Consider the following 18,514-nt stretch of genomic DNA (forward strand, 5'->3'; position numbering starts at 1 on the left):
AATGGCAGACCTTAGACACATTTTACAAGGCTGCTTCTGTGGGTGGCACAACCAGTGCTGCAGGTCCGCCAGCAGCATTTGGATTACACACCCTGGCGCACTAAGTGCACTAGACTAGGGTCTGACAAGTAAGCTATATAGCCAAACATGGAACCACTGATTAATACATCAACTTACAATAGGGAGCACTTGCACTGTGGCTCTGGGTAGCAGTGGCATAGTGACCAAAGCATCTAACACCAACAAAAATACACGAGGCAACAACAAAAATGTAAGGGAGACCCATGCCAATGGTGCCAGGTCTAACACGGGTAATGATAATATCTCAGACTTGTCTTTGTTAATTTTGAGCCCAGTTACTCTCTCGAACTTTGCTAGTTGTAGTATGAGGGCTGCCAGTGATCTGCCGGACTCAGTCAGCATGAGGAGCATGTTATCCACAGATGGGTTCTGACACGTTCCTCTATGTAGTTGTATCATCTATGACCTTGCTTCGTTTACCAAGATTTGTGCCTGTGGTTCTCTGTAGTTGGCAAATACCCAACTGCAGACTGTTGCTTCAAACCCAGCTTATGAAGTGTTGACTTCAGGAAGCACCAACTAAATCTCAAATGCCTTTTAGGCATCAGGTGTGTCAGTAATAGTAGGAATTCCATTCCCTATGTGTTTTCTCTTCCAGATGGGTGTCCCTGCATACGTTATTTCTTTGTCCGGTTCTGAAAATCTTGAATGATTTATCACTTTATCCCTGGCATGTATTTGCCCAGACAATTGGCCAAGGTCCTTGTACATTTTTTTTTTGTCTGTAGATTTAGTCGGGAAATTCGTTTGTCTGATGTATATGTACGTACATATGCATAGTATGTATTAAGTGCACAAGTGGCCCGGTGCTAAAAGGTGACCATAAGTAATGGAGAGCTATCAAATGCCATAACAAAGAAAGGAGGTGTTATATAAGAGTTGTGAATAAGTGAGTCCTAACTGTTTCCTGAAAGTGATGGCAGGTTTCTGCCTGGAGGGGCAGAGGCAGTAGGATCCTAGCCAAGAAAAATGACCCACCCCCCTAATCTTGGTGTTTTGGAATCCAGGAACAGCCACTAAATGCCATGTGCTGTAGCGGAGGGTCCATGTAGGAAGGTACCAAAGACTAAGAAGGACATATACCTTCCCTGTATAGGTATGTAAATGATTTTGTGACAGTGGCAAAGGGTATTGAGTATATTTGCTTTAGCAAGGGGTAACCATTGAAGTTGCAAAAAATGTTTATACATGAACGATCTGTTCAGTTCGATGATTAAGGGAACTGCTGCATTTTGTACCATCCGAAATCTGCCAAAACCACTTAGAATGCCTACCTGTAGAGAATTAAAATAATCAAGCCATAATGCTGGTAAGCAAGGCCTTTTTTAAAAGGTAAAGGCATACATAGGAGAATGTTTCTTTACTCAAAAGATGGAAGCAAATGAAGCTAGGGCTTTCATATGCACCTCGAAAGGAAAATACCTATTTAACCTAAAAATCTTCAGGCTACTTGCCTATGATCTTTCAAGAAGTAAGCAAACCAGTTGTAGATGGTGTACTTGACACCAAGTCCCACCATCCATTCCAGTGTAGTAGATTGGGAAACCGTGTCAAAAGCATCTAAGCATTCAAATGATATCAAAGCTGCTACTCTTCATCATCCAGCATTAGGTGGATGTCATTAGTGTCCTATGCATAGACCGTGTCAGTGCTTAGGTGTTTGCGTGTTGCATTCTCTAACATCCTACCCTTGTCTCCGATTAAAGTGATACCCGCTTGTCTCATAGAGGGTGTCACTTTTGATTCTTCTTCAAAAAGTTTAAAAGTTGTGTCATTGTGGCGACCAGTACCTCTACCAGAACCTGATAGGGTATCCGTGAACCTTTCCCCATTTCAAACCTCTCCGACCTCCTCTTCTTCTAGGGGTCGGCCCAAATCTGCCCCAGTATTCTTTCTGCCCTGCTGTGAGCGTCGTAGAATTCCTGCAGATATTCTTCACTTCTTTTCTCATCTTTTCTTCCCCAGTTATATAGCTGTTGGTAAAGGTTTCTGAAGGGCTCTAATGTTTTTGCCTCGCCCTTTAGCAAATCTCCTTGGGTGCCCGTGGTCTCTAAAATGGGCACTTTATTTTGTTTGGCCTTTAGTTGTAGGGCTAGTAGTCTATCTGTTTTTGTTACTGCAAAATGTTTTTGTAGCCTCAATAAGATGTTCTCCTTTTTGTTAGTTAGCCAACTGTCCCTTTAGTATATTGACTTTCACTCCCCCTGCCGTTGATTTTGTTACGGTGTTCTTAGCACCTTGAATAATTTCCTCTGTCAATAATTTCCATTTCCTGGTGTTTCGGGCATTCAATGCTATCGGGAGCCCCGTCATAAATTATTTTAGTGCATTACATTTTATCTGTTGTGTGTGATGTCTAATGTGTGCATTTGCCTTTTTTGAGAATGGATTTCTTGTATAGTAGTGGGGTCTTTAAGTAAATAGCCTTTAGGCGCCACATGCCTTTTATTCCTTATGGAATCACAGCTGACCATTCTAACAGCACAGGAGGATTAGATCCCCCATATTAATTAATTAATTAATTGCAAGTTTATATAGCGCTAGGATCGACTCCCGGAGGAGTATCTCCGCGCTTCGACCGCTGCGAAACCCTTCCTGGCTTCCCTGAGAGATGGTCCCTTAATGGGTATCTCCAGGGTGAGACCAGGCATCCCCGGCGGTCTGGTGGGGCCGTTAGTGAAGATGAGGCAAGCTAATGCCCAGAGTTGCCGAGTGTGATCGCTGATCAGAGTGGGCACCGAGGCGAGAGAATTATCGAGTCCGCTGACCCTGGTCCAGAAACCTGCCGCGTCGGGAATCGAACCCTGGTCCCGGGCCGTTCTCTGCTCTCGGGTCTGCCGCCTCTAACCAGTGAGCCACACTACTTCACCATCTCCCCCTTCCTTACTCTTCCCAGCAGTATCGTATCCGTGAATACGCCGTCTAGTCTTTGGTTAAAAACATTGCTCCCGGCAAAAACCTTTTATCGGCTCAATATTGACAAACTATGGCTTTCACCAGGTTGACAAAAACAACATTATGACCGCTTTCCTTCATGAAAAAATCCTTTCATAAGGCTGCTTTTTTATCTTCTTTTTCGTCCCTCCCTTCCATCCCCCTTGTAATTCTCCCTCTTTTGCATTACTCTGCAATGTTTTTTTTTTAAAACTCTTACTTCCTCCCGACTTTTACTTCTTTTTTTTTACAAACCCCTTATTACCCCTCATGATTTACTCCCTTTTTTAGCAGCTCCTTACTTCTCACTTTACTGCTTGTTTTACACATTCTGTACGATTCGCCTGCTTTACTCCTGCTTTTTTACACACCCTTACTCCCTCCAGCTTTACTCCCTTTTCAAACCCCTTATTTCCCCTCTCACTTCCTTGGTTTTTTTTTTTTTTACAAACTCCCTATCACCCCTCTCACTATACTACCCCGTTTTTACAAACCCTTATTCCTCCTCTTGCTTTACTTTTTACATACTTCTTATTTCCACTCCCACTTCTCCGTTTTTTTACAAAACTTACAAACTCCCCTTCCTCATCCACACCTCCCCCACCCTGTATGCTCGCCCCTTTTTCCTTTCTTACCTCTGTCATACTATACCTTAAATTGAACTTTTACCTTTTTCACGAAAACATTGTATTTTCATGGAGAAGATATCGAGTCATTTTAACTTTTGTGTAACATTAGGTTTCGTCAGCCACTTTTCGTTAGACTGGCTTTCTTCATTTTAGAAATGTGTCAAACTGAGGAATCACAATCTATTTTACTCTGCCCTCCCATTAGGCTCATTATTTTTTGCTATTTACTTTATATTCTGCCATGTGCATTGGGAAGATCCAGCTCACCATTCCATACTACATATAAATCACCTCCCACTATTGCATCCCTTTGGGGATTTATGCTAGTGTTTATATAACACGATCCCCAGTGTATACATGTTATATTTAGAGGAAATTCTAAATGGTGGCAAAACTAGCACTTCCAGGCCATCTCAATAGCTTGGGGCAACGGGAATGGTCCAGAATGTCACATTTTGTTTAATTGTAATGACTAGTAAGCAGGCCCGGTTCTAGCGGGTGGGCCGGGTGGGCCGGGCCCACCCAAACTTTGGCCTGGCCCACCCAAACATAACCCTTGGCCCTGGCAGTGACGTCAGCAAGGCCAGCAGAATATGGCCACTGCAAGTTAAAACGTTCTTCGAACGTTATCTTTCTTTAGGAGTTGCGTGATTGGGCCTGGGCTCGCACCCCCAATCACGCATCTCCTATTAGGCAGGTGGGCTGTGTCCCCGCCGACTCGTGCAGGTACATTAGGGGCACTGTGAAGGGGACAAAGCCTTTCATTGGAACTGGATTTGTGGATAATTAATTCTTTTCTGCTGGTAAAGAGGAGTTTGTTTTGACGTTTTCCTGACCTTCCTGACCCCTTGAGCTGTTAGTTTAACCGATTCGGCTGTGACAGAGTTCGTAAGGAGCAGGTAAGAGAATGTGTGGCTATTGTGTTTTTTAAATCTGTGAAAAAGACATACTTAGAACGCCGTGTTTATTTCATTTTCATTTACATCGTGTGTTTAAATCGTTGGTATCATTCATGAGTGGTTCTGCAAGGATGCACGACAACTAAATGTCCAAATAACCTGGGGGATTGTTGATCTTGCTGGAGAGCGTTCTTTTTTTGGTTTGTAGTATTTAAATGCAATAGAACTGTAGTTAACGTGGATAGCTCAGTGGGTTACTGCCTTTGTTACAGAGATCCTTTGATACATAGGACAGTGTGATCAAAGACGTGTATACAAACCAGAATGGTATAATTAGATTTTTTTTTTGTATTGCTAGTTAGTTCGAATTTTCCCAGTAATTCATTATTCTAATGTTGCAATACAGAGTTTGGGCAGATATAATTTCTAATCAGTAGAGCCAACCACTGGGGTATTGTTTAAATCCTGTGTTTGTGGTTCTCCAGACCCAACCCTCTCAATACATATTGCCCAGCAGCATGGATGAGATGTGATTCCTACACCTGGTAATCTTCATTAGCTTATGTGACATTCCCTATAGGCTGATTTGGATACTTTTATGAATCATTGTGTCTGCATAATGTGTGTGTGATGTACAGTACTGTGATACCCTACACTACGAGTAGCGCTATACAAGAAATAAAATGCATATGAGAGGGGCTATGGAGTGATGATGGGCTCTGTTGGAGGGTGGCAATGAGGGAATCCGAGGGGGCATCATGAGGGGTTGAGATACGGAGAGATGGAAGGCACTGGTGGAGGTTGTTTGTGAGGGAGTCTGAAGAGGAGGTCATGGGGGAGGGGCTTTGGAGTGATGAGAGGCACTGGTGGAGGGTGGTAGGAAGGGATTCTGAGGAGGAGGTCATAAGGGGGAGTTGCTTTGGAGTGATGAGGGGCACTGGTGGAGGGGTAGGAAGGGAGTCTGAGGAGGAGATCATGAGGGGGTGTTGCTTGGAGTGATGATGGGCACTGGTGGAGGGTGGTAGGGAGGGACTCTGAGGAGGCGATCATGAGGGGGGTTGCTTTTGAGGGATGGGCACTGGTGGAGGGTGGTAGGGAGGGAGTCTGAGGAGGAGGGCATGAGGGGCACTGGTGGAGGGTGGTAGGGAGGGAGTCTGAGGAGGCGGTCATGAGGGGATTGCTTTGGAGTGATGGGCACTGGTGGAGGGTGGTAGGTAGGGAGTCTGAGGAGGAGGTCATGAGGCAGAGGGGCTTTGGAGTGATTAGGGGCACTGGTGGAGGGTAGTAGGGAGGGAGTCTGAGGAGGAGGTCATGAGGGGAAGAGGCTACGGAGCGATGAAGGCCAGTGTTGGAGGATGGCAATGAGGGAATCCGAGGAGGGGGAGGTCATGGGGAGGAGCTACGGAGAGATGAGGGGCACTGGTGGAGGGTGGTAGTGGGGGAGTCTGGGAGGAGGTCATGAGGGGCACTGGTGGAGGGTGGTAGTGGGGGAGTCTGAGGAGGCGGTCATGAGGGGGGTTGCTTTGGAGTGATGGGCACTGGTGGAGGGTGGTAGGGAGGGAGTCTGAGGAGGAGGTCATGAGGCAGAGGAGCTTTGGAGTGATGAGGTGCACTGGTGAAGGGTGGTAGGGAGGGAGTCTGAGGAGGAGGTAATGGGGAGGGGCTATGGAGCGCTGAGGGGCACTGTGGAGGGTGGTAGGGAGGGAGTCTGAGGAGGAGGTCATGAGGGGAAGAGGCTACGGAGAGATGAAGGCCAGTGTTGGAGGATGGCAATGAGGGAATCCGAGGAGGGGGAGGTCATGGGGAGGAGCTACGGAGAGATGAGGGGCACTGGTGGAGGGTGGTAGTGGGGGAGTCTGGGAGGAGGGTGGCAATGAGGGAATCCAATGAGGTCATGGGGGAGGTGCTTTGGAGCGATGAGGGACACTGGTGGAGGGTGGCAGTGAGGGACTCAGGAGGAGGTCAATGGGGGGAGGGGTTATGGAGCGATGAGGGGCACTGGTGGAGGGTATTTGTGTGGGAGTCTGAGGAGGTGGTCATGGGTAGGGGCTTTTGAGTGATGAGGGGTACTGGTGGGGGGCAGGTAGGGAGGGAGTCTGATGAGGAGGTCATGACTGAAAGGGGCTAAGGAGAGATGAAGCGCACTGTTGGAGGGTGGTAGTAAAGTTGTCTATCGAGTAAGAGGTCAGTGGTGGGACACCAATAAATACTTTTGCACCGGTGCTATAATAGACCCTGTAATGTTTTTGCTTATTTAATTAGCAGTTGGGTCATTAGGGCCACTGTGTAACATATTTTAAAGTGTGTGCTAATTATATTTACTCTTATATTCAGGGTTTTCAGTTTGAAGGTGATTTTACAAATATTTTTAGTGGGATTATGGAGAATGAAACCAGGTGGTGCCTGATATGGGGCTGGGGACCAAGGTTAGCTGTGAGTTAAGGTGCACAGTAGAGAGATTGTAGAAAATTGATGATCAGGCCTGGAAGGGAGTGTACTGCAGAGTCTGGGGTCAGATGGAGGTAATAATGAAGAGCGATTCTCTCTGAAGGCTGGCAACGAGGCAGGCTGAGTAGTGTTACTTGCCTGATACTCCCACCTCAGAAACCTCCTCTGCCCATCAAAAGGACCTTACATGGGGATCAAAACACTTTTTGAGAGTGTTAACGATTAGAAAGAGATTTGGAAAATAATAGAGGGCCCTGAATCTCCTGTTATCCCCTTCTATCACACGCAGGAGTACAGTTTTTTCTATTTGTAGGCTACCTCCAGAAGCGACACATTGAGCCCGCAGTGGCCCACCCAAATGCGCCCTTGGCCCACCCAAACAAAAAATCCTGGAGCCGGGCCTGCTAGTAAGTAATGTTGGCACTGGCATTCATCATCAGTGACGGGGGTTGTGGGTGGTGCCAGCTGCAGTGCAATACCTGGAGTCCTGGCACGTATATTTGTATGAATTAAGCACTTCCTCAGCTAGAAGGGCTCCTGCGGCACTGTCCTTATTAGATGGTGTTGCACTTATTTTTCACTCTCTGTCAGTCTGCCTGATGAGTCGGGGCACTGCATGCATAGGCCCATGACGAGAAGCCAAGGACTGCCACCTGTGTGGGAAGAAGATGGGGCAATCTGCTGAAAGGGGACAAGCGACCAATTCAAAAGGGGTTGCATTTCTTGTGATCATTCTTTGAGAAACACTGATTGAGACTGAAGATCGTTCATACTGTGGCACTCACAGAAACGTTTCAAAGCATTGTCAAAGTGGGCGATAGACCAGGGCCCCACCTTCCAAGGACGACCTCTGGGAAAGTTAACTTTCTCTCTAAATCACGTGTGTATTTGTATCTTAAACTTTAACATTCAAGTCTATATTGTTAGGCAACATAGGGTTCGAATTAGCAAAAAATGGGAAACAAAAGTCTAAGTTTTTTTTAAACAGGGGCCTCCAAAATGATTGCCCGTCACCAAAAACCTTAATATGACACTGGTCACTCCAAGCAAAGTATACAAATTTAAATGTACATCCTTCCTCAATAACAAAACAAAATGTAAATATCTCAGCCCCCTTTTCCTCTCCTTATCATGCTTTTTTGTATAGGTGGGCAGTAAACTCTGCTAATCCAGCAGAGGTTTTTTTTAACTTTATTTACCAGTTTCATAGTTAACACAATGTCATTTCCAGCTGAAATTCAATAAGAGTTGCGACACTACACAAGATACGACAAATGCGCCTATTTTGCATGATATAGAGCTCCACATGACTTCGCACGCTTTGGACAAATAGCGTTTCACTTACATAATGCGTGTACCTAACCCTGTGCATATCTAACAGCATATTTCTATACCACAGTCAAATTCCACTGCGGGAAACATGTGCACGCTAAATTGGTGTATCAATTTGTAGGCTCCGAGATCAGCGTCCCAGAAGTTAGCCAATGCCCTCAGGCACTCGCCCGCTAGTTGGCTGTGTGTCAGGTTGTGATTGGATTGCAGCTGTGCATTGTTTAAAAGGGCCCAAAATATCATGGGGGCGAGGTTTACTGGGCAACTTGGTGGCATACAAATCATAGATAATCCAGCAGAGTTTGCAGAGTTTTGTCGACTCCGCTTGGAGCACGGTGTTCTGAAAATAATCAGGCGTGTAGAAATTCGATTTGAGCGGCAGAAGTTAGCAGCGCCCTCTGATGTGCTGGGTGGTGCAGCTCTTGCTGATTTTACAGCGTAAAAACAACAGTTGATGGACAGCATGCAGAACAATGTCATACATTCACCCCAGTACAGAGATCTGGGCCTAAATCCATATTTTTTTTGCTCACCACACCACCCCAGTTCAGACATGGCCATATGCAAATCAGCCTTGACCCTGTGCCTCATGGGAACAGTCCAGCCCGAACTGCCAAGCCATGTCTTCCCTGGACCGGAATCAAGCATCCTAGGACCAGTTTCTGGCTATCAACCATCATCAGCCAGGATAGCTTGACTCCAGTGGCGTGGAGAGCACGGGACTCACATCTGAGCATACCCGTCCCACTCGGGGTGACAAATGCAAAAACAACAGTTGATGGACAAAATGCAGAACAATGTCATACATTCACCGCAATACAGAGATCTGGGCCTAAATCCATAGTGTATGCTCAGACGTGAGTCCTGTGCTCTCCACACCACTGGAGTCCAGCAAATCCTGGCTGATGACGGCTGATAGCCAGGAAACGGTCCTAGGATGCTTGATTCCGGTCCAGGGAAGACATGTGCCCCAGTGCCCCCCAAACAAAGCTTTGCAAAAATGATATACGGAGAGAGCAATGTGAATGTCACTTTTAAATCCATGTCTTGTGTTTTTTAACAGTAGTGAATCCATAGTCTAAACAGCTACAAATTATATGTCATCGTGATTATCCCTTGAGCAGCAGCTTTCTCCACTGCAGAGGTGCACAACTGTTTGTTCCGGCTTAGGCCCCCATTATGAATTGGTCATTATCCAATGCAATAACTATTTTACCCAAGAAGAACTGACACTTAAGGTGCTCCATAATTATCAGGTGCAATAATCGCCCGTCACGAGCCTTTAGTGATCTTCTGGCATTTATCTGTCATTTTATCCCTCCGCAAATATCAACAGCTATGCCCTGCCAATAATATATCACAATACACATAATTCCAATATGTCAAGTAGAGTTGAAGGATAAATAGAGTTGGAAAATATTTTGTTGACTTGCGGTGTATACAGACATGTCTCCTCCACTAAGGTTATTATCACTTTATTTTTCGTAGCTACAGGGCTGGGGTAGGGTAGGGCAGGGCGGGGCTGGTGTCACAGGGGTGGAGTGGTCCATGCACTTAAGTGGGCATGATGGTTTGGCACGCTGTCTTGGGCCGGCCAAATAGTCATGCGCACTTAGCATGTTCTCCACTGGGCTGTAATACACAGGAATGGACTGGAAACCGGAACCTGTCCTGGCAAACTGCTCAGCTGCCCTCCGCTGGGGTGGAAGGGGGTGCGGCCAAGCTGTTTACTAGGGCCGGTATACACCAGTTTTGTTACAGGGGGGCGATATTACTGGCCCCCGGTAACAAAAACAGCCCCCCGGGGGCCCAAAACCACCCCCACCCTAGTGGCCCACCGGGGAAACGCCCGGTGCCTGCTACGGCTCATCCGGCCCTGGTAATACACAGCCTGGGTGGAGAGCATGCACAGGCTCCCAGTCCCCATCTGAGCGCCGCCCAACCACAACGCTGCTGTCATGGGGACATCAGCGTTGTAATTGGCTTCGGGAATCCTGTGTGCTGCCTGGACTCGTCAGGGTGAGAGGCGATGGAGGAGAGATGGAGGCGTGAAGAGGTAAGTGGGTTTTTAAATTTTGTTTTTTCAGACCTCCGCATTTGTCCCACTGCCCCCTCCCCCCCCCCACCCCCGCCCAGCTACCCCATTCCCTGCCAGCCACCACTGGGTGTATATAAGTTGATGGAGTCAATAGTGCGAATTGAATAAAGCTATTTTTATTGCTAGATAAACAAGGGTTCCAAACGGAAAAGCTGTTCATTTTCATACAATTTTGTTCATTGTTTGAAACCTTTGTTTATCTAGCATAAAAATTGCTTTATTCAATTCACACTAATAACTCTATCAACTTTATGCATAATCCGTTAGCCCGCGGTCTTGTCAAATGACTCTATCAACTTTTATACACAAAATATTTGCAAAATATTTGCCAACTCGATGTATCCTTCAGTTCTTCTTGATGAATTCCCCAATGGGTAAGGGGTTCCCCATTTCTGAGGATAATTGAGTTTTTGAAATTGACCTGTTCCTATTAATCAAGGACAGGACATCAACCCTTTCTTCGCTTTGCATAATTTCGGTATGTGCAGTAAATTACGTTAATCGACATATTGTAATGCAACAGCCCACTTGTAATAAGGGCCGTAGACTTGAGTTTGGAAGATCGTGTACCGAACGCTGCAATTCATTGAAGCAGACAAATGCCGCTTCCTCTAACTCCAGACATACCCTGATCTCTTCTCTCTCTGCCCCTGATGTTTTGAGGAAGCTTCCTCAGATCCCAGTACTTGTTATTTCTGTGGTAACTGGTGCCAGTAGGCGTTATTTGTTTTCCAAAGTCTCATAGCTTGCTCCACTTTAGAGTATCAAGCATTTTTGTAATTTCAATATATCTTTTATTTAGCTCCTTTTAGGAAAATCGAGAAAAAAACATAGAAGAAAAAGAAATTGAACACGCCGTAGGACTCATAAAATATCGTAGTAAACAACATGTTTGTTATGCTGTTTTCGCTTGTGCTACAGTAGTCGTAACAGAGAGTTTTCAGAGATTTCCAGAGAAATCAGTCTATTTCCAAGAGTTGTTGTAATAAATCTTGTATTCATAAAAATAGAATTAAAGCTCAAAAAGACACAACTAAAAAAGGAGAGAAGATGTAAAAGGACAAAACGTTATGGAGGATAAGATAGCTGGGGAGGGGGGGGGGGGGGGTAGAATATGCGCGTGCGTTTTAAGAGACCTGGTTGTGTCAGGTGTGTATGGAGATTTAGGTGAACACTATCCGTCATAGGTTTAGCAGGTTTCTGCACATTCTGAACTGCAGATTTGTTTTTAATCGGATTTGCTGTAAACTGATTCAAATATCGTTCTGCAACACATTTCGAACAGCTTTTTGGTATATTTAATTTCATACTCCAGATTTTACTTTTATTCTTCGTGGCTGCATATATTCCTGCTCTTTCTTATGAATGAGTAAGACGCCGAGTATTTAAACGGTTTGTGGGAAGGGTGATGGTTTAGCCGAGTATTAAAAGAAATAAAAGACCCTCTGCCATGCATTAATTGATATTACAAGTAACCTCAGAGTTCCCTGACTTGCAATATTTTTCTAATATAGGCAGAGGGTGCATTTAGGTAGGAGGCTCATTGGGCGTTAAACATCATTCTAGGTCAATTATAAAGAATTCATATTTGTGTAGCCCCAAAATTAAACTCCAACTGGAGCAGCAAAAGGCTCCATTTTGGCCTGAAATGTTTTAATAGGTGCAGAAAAGAGACAAGTCCTAAATATGAAAATAGAAGCAACAAAGTAATGTCTTTGAAAAAAGCAGAGCTATCTCATCTATTTACTATCTTGTGTAATGCAATTTCAGTGTGGGTAATGAGGGTATTATCATCCGAATAGAGAAAACACATAAACAGGTCCATCCTCCCTCCTAATTTGAGGAGCATCTGCCATTGCACCTTTTGCTGCCCTGATGATGAGTGAGTGTGCTGTGAGTTATGTATATAGACGTCCTGTCAAGCAGCACGAATCTGTTCTTTTGCAATTAGTGTTTCTCCGTAGGGAATATTGTTATTGTACATTACATATTAGCCCCACTTCTAGTTCCTCCACCTCAGCTATAAAGAGCCCTGTCACCCCAATTTTGAATGCTTTTACTACTCTGTATGGGAATAGGTGGTCCATTTTCCATGTTTGCCTGCAGACATTTCGTACCTTTTCTACACTACTGATTTCCAGCACTGTGATCCAGTATCTATAGCTACTGAAATTTCAAGTATTGTTACTCCCGAGGTTACTTGGTCTTTTTTTTGCTAAATTCTCTTTTTTGATTTTGTATAGGTGTATAAAGTATTGATTAATAGGCTGTCATCAGTTAAGCATACAGCAAAGCAAAATTAAACCGAAAGCATTTTGGCTGATAATGCCCAAGATATATGAATGCATCTCCCCTTTCCCATTGTTCGAAGTTGTTTCCCCACATAACTGAGGTGAAGTCCAGGTTGTAATGAAAGGGTATGTATGGTGTGGGGTGCAAGGCCATACCCAACTGCTCGGACAATTCTGTCCACATCTCCATGCGATTTAAAGGGCGTTACTCAATGAAGATTTTGTGGACAGAGTGTCTTCCATAATCAAGCCAAATTTCATAACAGATTCCAACTACTGTCCAATCCATGAAGACCCGTATTTTTTCAATTTTTTTCACAGTCCATTCCAGTAGTAATCATAAGGTTAATGCCTGATAGAAGCGCAGAAGATGGAGATAAGCCAAATCCTGCTGGTCTCTGGGAGACTTCATGGTCTGTCAGGGTATTCATGCTCTTATCCTCTCCCTCCCATACTCAGTCAGCTCCTTTTGAAGAGGCACAATGTTTGGTGACGAAATACAGAAAGGGAATGTTGGTATAACATGCAGGATCCTCATTTGGATGTTCATGTTGACGATGTTTATAGATCCCAGCCATGTGATACAGAGGGACCTCGCGTGTCTTGGGTCCTCACATATTAAATTTGTGGTGAAGGGTCAGCTACCATCTTTCCAGTCCTACAACCTGTTGGTTATGTTTAACTCAAAATACCTAATGGATTATTTCTCCCACCTGAATGGGCTGAGGGATTGCAGTTAGCCTTACAGAATCTTTGAGAGATCATCAGTTTTGCCCCTTCGGATCTGAGACATCTGTTTGGGACATACCATTTTAATGACCGTCTCAAAAACTGAGGGCCGATGTCGTGGAGTGCCTTATATGTGACACATAAGGCCTTAAACTTAATACGACCTTTAACTGGAAGCCAACGCAGTCTCCTACAATGTTTACCAATTGATTGAAACTTAGGGCTCTCCAGCAGAAGCCTCGCTGCTCCATTCTGGATCATCTGCAATCTATGAGTCTGCTTCACGGGCATTCCAAGATAGAGCCCATTGCATTAGTCAAATTTAGCCATGACTAGGGAGGTAATCACTGTTTTCCTGTTGTCCATTGGGATTTGAGGTAGAATTTTCTTGAGCCGCTTGAGTAAATAGAAGCTAGCTGATGATACTGCCTTGACTCTTGATTCAAAATGTTGTCTCTGGTCTATAAGCACTCCTACATTTTTTGCTTTGGTGACCGGGCTAGGTGCTGCTCCCAATTCAACCGGTGACCAGATCTGTGTCCAGTTAGAGGAGAAATTCCCAAACAGAATGTCCTCTGTCTTTCCTGAATTGAGCTTGAGGCAGTGCGAACTCATCCTTGCATTGATGCCAGCATACAATCTCTGAATCTATTAACTGGTGAGATGACACCTCTACAGATAGACAGGATGATTTGTGTGTCGTCTGTGTAGGATGTTAACACCATCCCAAAGGATCTAATTAAAGCAGCCAATTTGGATACATAAACATTGAAGAGTGTAGGACTCATTGAGGAGCCCTGAGGGACCCCACATGGGAGAATGAAAAACGGGGGAACAAAATTACCCAATGCCATGGATTGTATCCTGTCAGTTAGGAAAGAAGAAATCAAAGCTAAAGCGCTGTCCGTAATGCCCAGCACATTTAGACCAGTAAGTAGTAGTTTATGGTCGACCATGTCGAACGCTGCCGACAGGTCGAGGAGGATCAGAGCCACAGGCCCACCTGCATCCAAGCACACACTGATTTCATCAGTGGCTTTTATTGAAGCGGTCTCTGTGCCATTCTCCGCCCTGAGACCGAATTGGGATTCATCCAGGAAGTTATGTTCCTGTAGATATTCTGTAAGTTGTTTATTCATAACTTTCTCTACCAATTTGACAGGGAGTAGAAGACGTGAGATAGGCCTGTAAATATTAGTGTCTGTTTCATCAAAATTGTAATTTTTTAAAAGATGCAAAATCAAAGGCCCCTTCCATAAAGAGGGAAAAACACCCTGTTCAAATATAGAGTCAAAGGTTGAAGTTAAGCTGGGTCCGAGAATCTCAGGAACTTGTTTAAAAATCATCAGTGGGGAAAGGATCATAGGGAGAGCGAGATGTAGCCTGGATAACGTAGGTGGTGACCTCATTCACCATTACAACTCTGTAGTGAGTTTACTCTCTTCAATCTTTCTCTTTGTAGCTATACCGACACATGTGGAAATGGTTACACCTTGGGCAGTTACAGTAAAGGCATCCCATGTGGAGACTTGAAGTATCTTTGGGTGGGTTATTTTAAAAGAACTCTTCAATCTATTTTACTGTCACAACCTTATGGACTGGATCTCTAAAGATGATCATTTGGTGCCTTCAATGTCTATTCCTAAATCCCCCCACTCAAGGTGGGTATGGTCAAACATTGTTATGTCAGAAATGTGTGTTTTCACCCAATGTCTGAGGAGCAAGTGGGAGTCCAGGATATAATTGGTGCTTGAGTACTTGTAAGTATGAGAGTAAAAGAGTAGCCCTTACAGCTGTGTCAAGATATCTCTATGCATCCACCATTCCTGTACCTGTAGACCTCATTAATTTCCCAAACACAGCTCCCATGGAATAGCTCCCATGACACTGTAGGTCTTTTAGTTTCTGTCCAATTCTGGGTCCCAAACCAAGCTGAAATCTCCTCCCACCACCACATCACCCTCCTGGTCTCCAAGTTTTGCAGCATCTTCAGTACCTGATCCCTACACCCCATCTGTTGACTGAGCCACTCCCACATTTTTGGTAGGAGCTGATGCCTAGAATTGAATGTTGATACTGATTATGGCACATGTTTATGGTGGATGTTGAGTTGGTTGTGTTGCAGGAGATGTATCTCCTGTAGTAGCGTAATATCCAGCTATTGCATCCCAATGTAACTGCACAGTTGTACCCTCTTGTTAGTTGGGTTGAGTCCATTACATTAAGTGAAAATATTTTGAATGGGAAGATGGTGGTTATGCCTGTGGTTTGGACTGCCAGTCTCTATGCTGCCACACTTCAGCCTAACCTCATAATGCTCTGGCCTATGTTTTCACTCAAGATTGATTTGTTTCTTGTTGCCTTTTGCTGCAGGCGTCTCTATGCCTTGTTCCCTTGCTCCTGCAGGTGTTTTCCGGGAGTGTCTGCCGTGATTTTCTGGTCCCTATCACAGTCTTTAAGTGCCTTGATTCTCAAGGCACTCCCTTGTTCTCCTTCACTTGACTACTCCCAGGTTCTAATGCCCTGAGCCTGTAACTTTGTCCTCCTCTGCGGTATCTGTGTTGGGAGGGGCCTATCATTTGAATCTCCCTACTGTTTGCTTAGATTGCAAGAGAGGCTATCGGGCTGTCTGTGCTGCCTTTAGTGCTGCCCCCCCCCCATGAGGCAGTGGGTGAACTCTGTCTTCCAAAACTTAAGTTATCATTTATTTCTGTCTTCTGAGGGTCCATTGCTCTCTGCTCCCCTCTCCTCCACCTAGTGTCTCCGCCCAATAGGCTCTCTCTTCTGTTATCCCTGATGTGTTCTTGCAGGACTCTGTGTTGCTAACCGTTGTAGTTCCAGGCTGGCATTTTCAGTGTGCTGTAGCCTCTGAATTCAGCTGTGACCCACCCATTATTATTTCACCAACTTGCCACCTTGTTGCCTGCATGTAGTTTTGAGTTGCCATTCCTTCTCTGTCTCTGCAGCCCAGGGATCCATGTACATCCCTCAGGTCTTCCTCTCCCCAGGTCCAGATGGTGCAGCTCAAAGTTCTGAGTAACTTCCCAGTTATTGGTTTGCCAGGTTTGGCACGTCCCCCTTCATGCTCTGTGGTGCTGCACTGTCTCTGGCGCCCTCATACAGGTCTCAGTGGGTTCAGCTTCGAAAGCAACTATCAAAGACTGTGCCGACAGCTTGCTGGTCTCCCCTCAACTCTGAGGTGTCACTCTCTACTCCTGACTCCTCATTGTTAGCTTTTTTCTTGGGCCACCATTCGTCCTCTTCTGCCTCTGGTCAGGACCTCTAGACTCAGCATCTCGGCTACGATGCTGCCAGCTGCCACTCTGGGTAAAAGGCTGCTCCTGCAATCCAAGGCCAATCTGCTGGGCCAGACAAGTCATAAGTCATAAGTCATAAAATTTGTATAGCGCGCTACATACCCAGAGGGTTTCAAGGCGCTAAGGAAAGGGGAGGAGGATTATTTGTCAAATATCCACGTTTTAAGCTGCTTTCTGAACGCTAGGTGATTCTGGGTGAGGCGAAGGTAAGCGGGGAGTGAGTTCCATGTTTTGGCAGCCAGGTATGAAAAGGATCTGCCTCCCATGGTGGTCTTGTTGATGCGAGGTACAGTGGCGAAGGCTTGGCTGGAAGAGCGAAGTTGGCGGGAGGGGGTGTAGAAGGACAGTCGAGAGTTGAGGCAATCTGGTCCGATGTCGTAGAGTGATTTGTGTGCGTGGGTAAGCAGTCGGAAAGTGATCCTCTTATTGACGGGTAGCCAGTGGAGGTCTCTAAGGTGACCAGAGATGTGTTCGTTGCGTGGGATGTCTAATATGAGCCTGGCTGAGGCGTTTTGGATTCGTTGGAGTTTCTTCTGGAGTTTAGCGGTGGTGCCTGCGTAGAGGGTGTTTCCGTAGTCCAGTCGGCTCGTGACCAGAGCATGGGTGACTGTTTTCCTTGTTTCGGAGGGGATCCAGCGGAATGTTTTTCTGAGCATGCGAAGAATGTTAAAGCAGGAAGAGGATACGGCGCTGACTTGTCTGTTCATTGAGAGTGAAGAATCCAGGATGACGCCTAGGTTCCGTGCGTGGTCTGTCGGGATGGGTGCTTTTCCGAGGGCTTCCGGCCACCAGGAGTCGTCCCAAGCAGAGGGGGATGTACCTAAGATGAGGACTTCTGTTTTGTCTGAGTTCAGTTTCAGACGGCTTTGTTTCATCCATTCTGCGACTTCTTTCATTCCTTCGTGTAGGTTAGTTTGGGCGGTGCTGGGGTCCCTGGTGAGAGAAAGGATCAGTTGAGTGTCATCCGCGTAGGAGATGATGTTGAGATTGTGTTGGCGAGCGATGGCCGCAAGGGGGCTCATGTATACGTTGAAGAGGGTGGGGCTGAGTGAGGATCCTTGTGGTACGCCGCAGATGATTTCAGAGGCCTCGGACTTGAATGGTGGGAGGCGGACTCTCTGGGTTCTTCCGGTGAGGAACGAGGTGATCCATTCTAGTGCTTTTCCTTGGATTCCGATGTTTCTGAGGCGTTGTAAAAGGGTGCTGTGGCAGACTGTGTCGAAGGCTGCAGAGAGGTCGAGGAGGATGAGGGCGACTGTGTCTCAGTTGTCCAGTAGAGTTCGAATGTCGTCTGTTGCTGCGATGAGGGCGGTCTCAGTGCTGTGTTTGGCTCGGAAGCCAGATTGTGAGGGGTCGAGTGATTTGTTGGCTTCGAGGAAGGCGGCGAGCTGGTTGTTGACAGCTTTCTCGATGACTTTGGCCGGGAAGTCACTCCTCCCATAGATCTGCGGCCCACACCAGAATATTTTTTTTATCCCCTTTCTTTTTTGTGCCCGGAAAGCGCGCCAGGATTCATGGGCAGCTAAAACTGCTTTCGATGGGACAAATTGGAGCAGATCTCTGGGGCTCTGCATCCTACACAGCCCCCACACAGCTTGCCTGTGTTTGTCAGTTTCATGATTTTAATATTCACTTGTATTTACGTTTATAGTATAATTTATATTTGATATTTACTGTAAAGCAAAACAATACTGTTATATACTTGTTCATGCTACATGAACAACTTATAAGTATAATTGCAATTTCCCATGCCTAC

General features: G+C 45.6%; 1 protein-coding gene across 1 annotated transcript in view; it reads left to right on the forward strand.

Annotated features, from left to right (window-relative positions):
* Positions 1-18,514, forward strand: part of LOC147747796 (dimethylaniline monooxygenase [N-oxide-forming] 2-like) — a 387,231-nt gene that overhangs the window by 169,325 nt on the left and 199,392 nt on the right. The window lies entirely within an intron of this gene.

Source organism: Lissotriton vulgaris, chromosome 1_1 (assembly GCF_964263255.1).
Source record: "Lissotriton vulgaris chromosome 1_1, aLisVul1.2, whole genome shotgun sequence".
NCBI lineage: Eukaryota > Metazoa > Chordata > Amphibia > Caudata > Salamandridae > Lissotriton > Lissotriton vulgaris.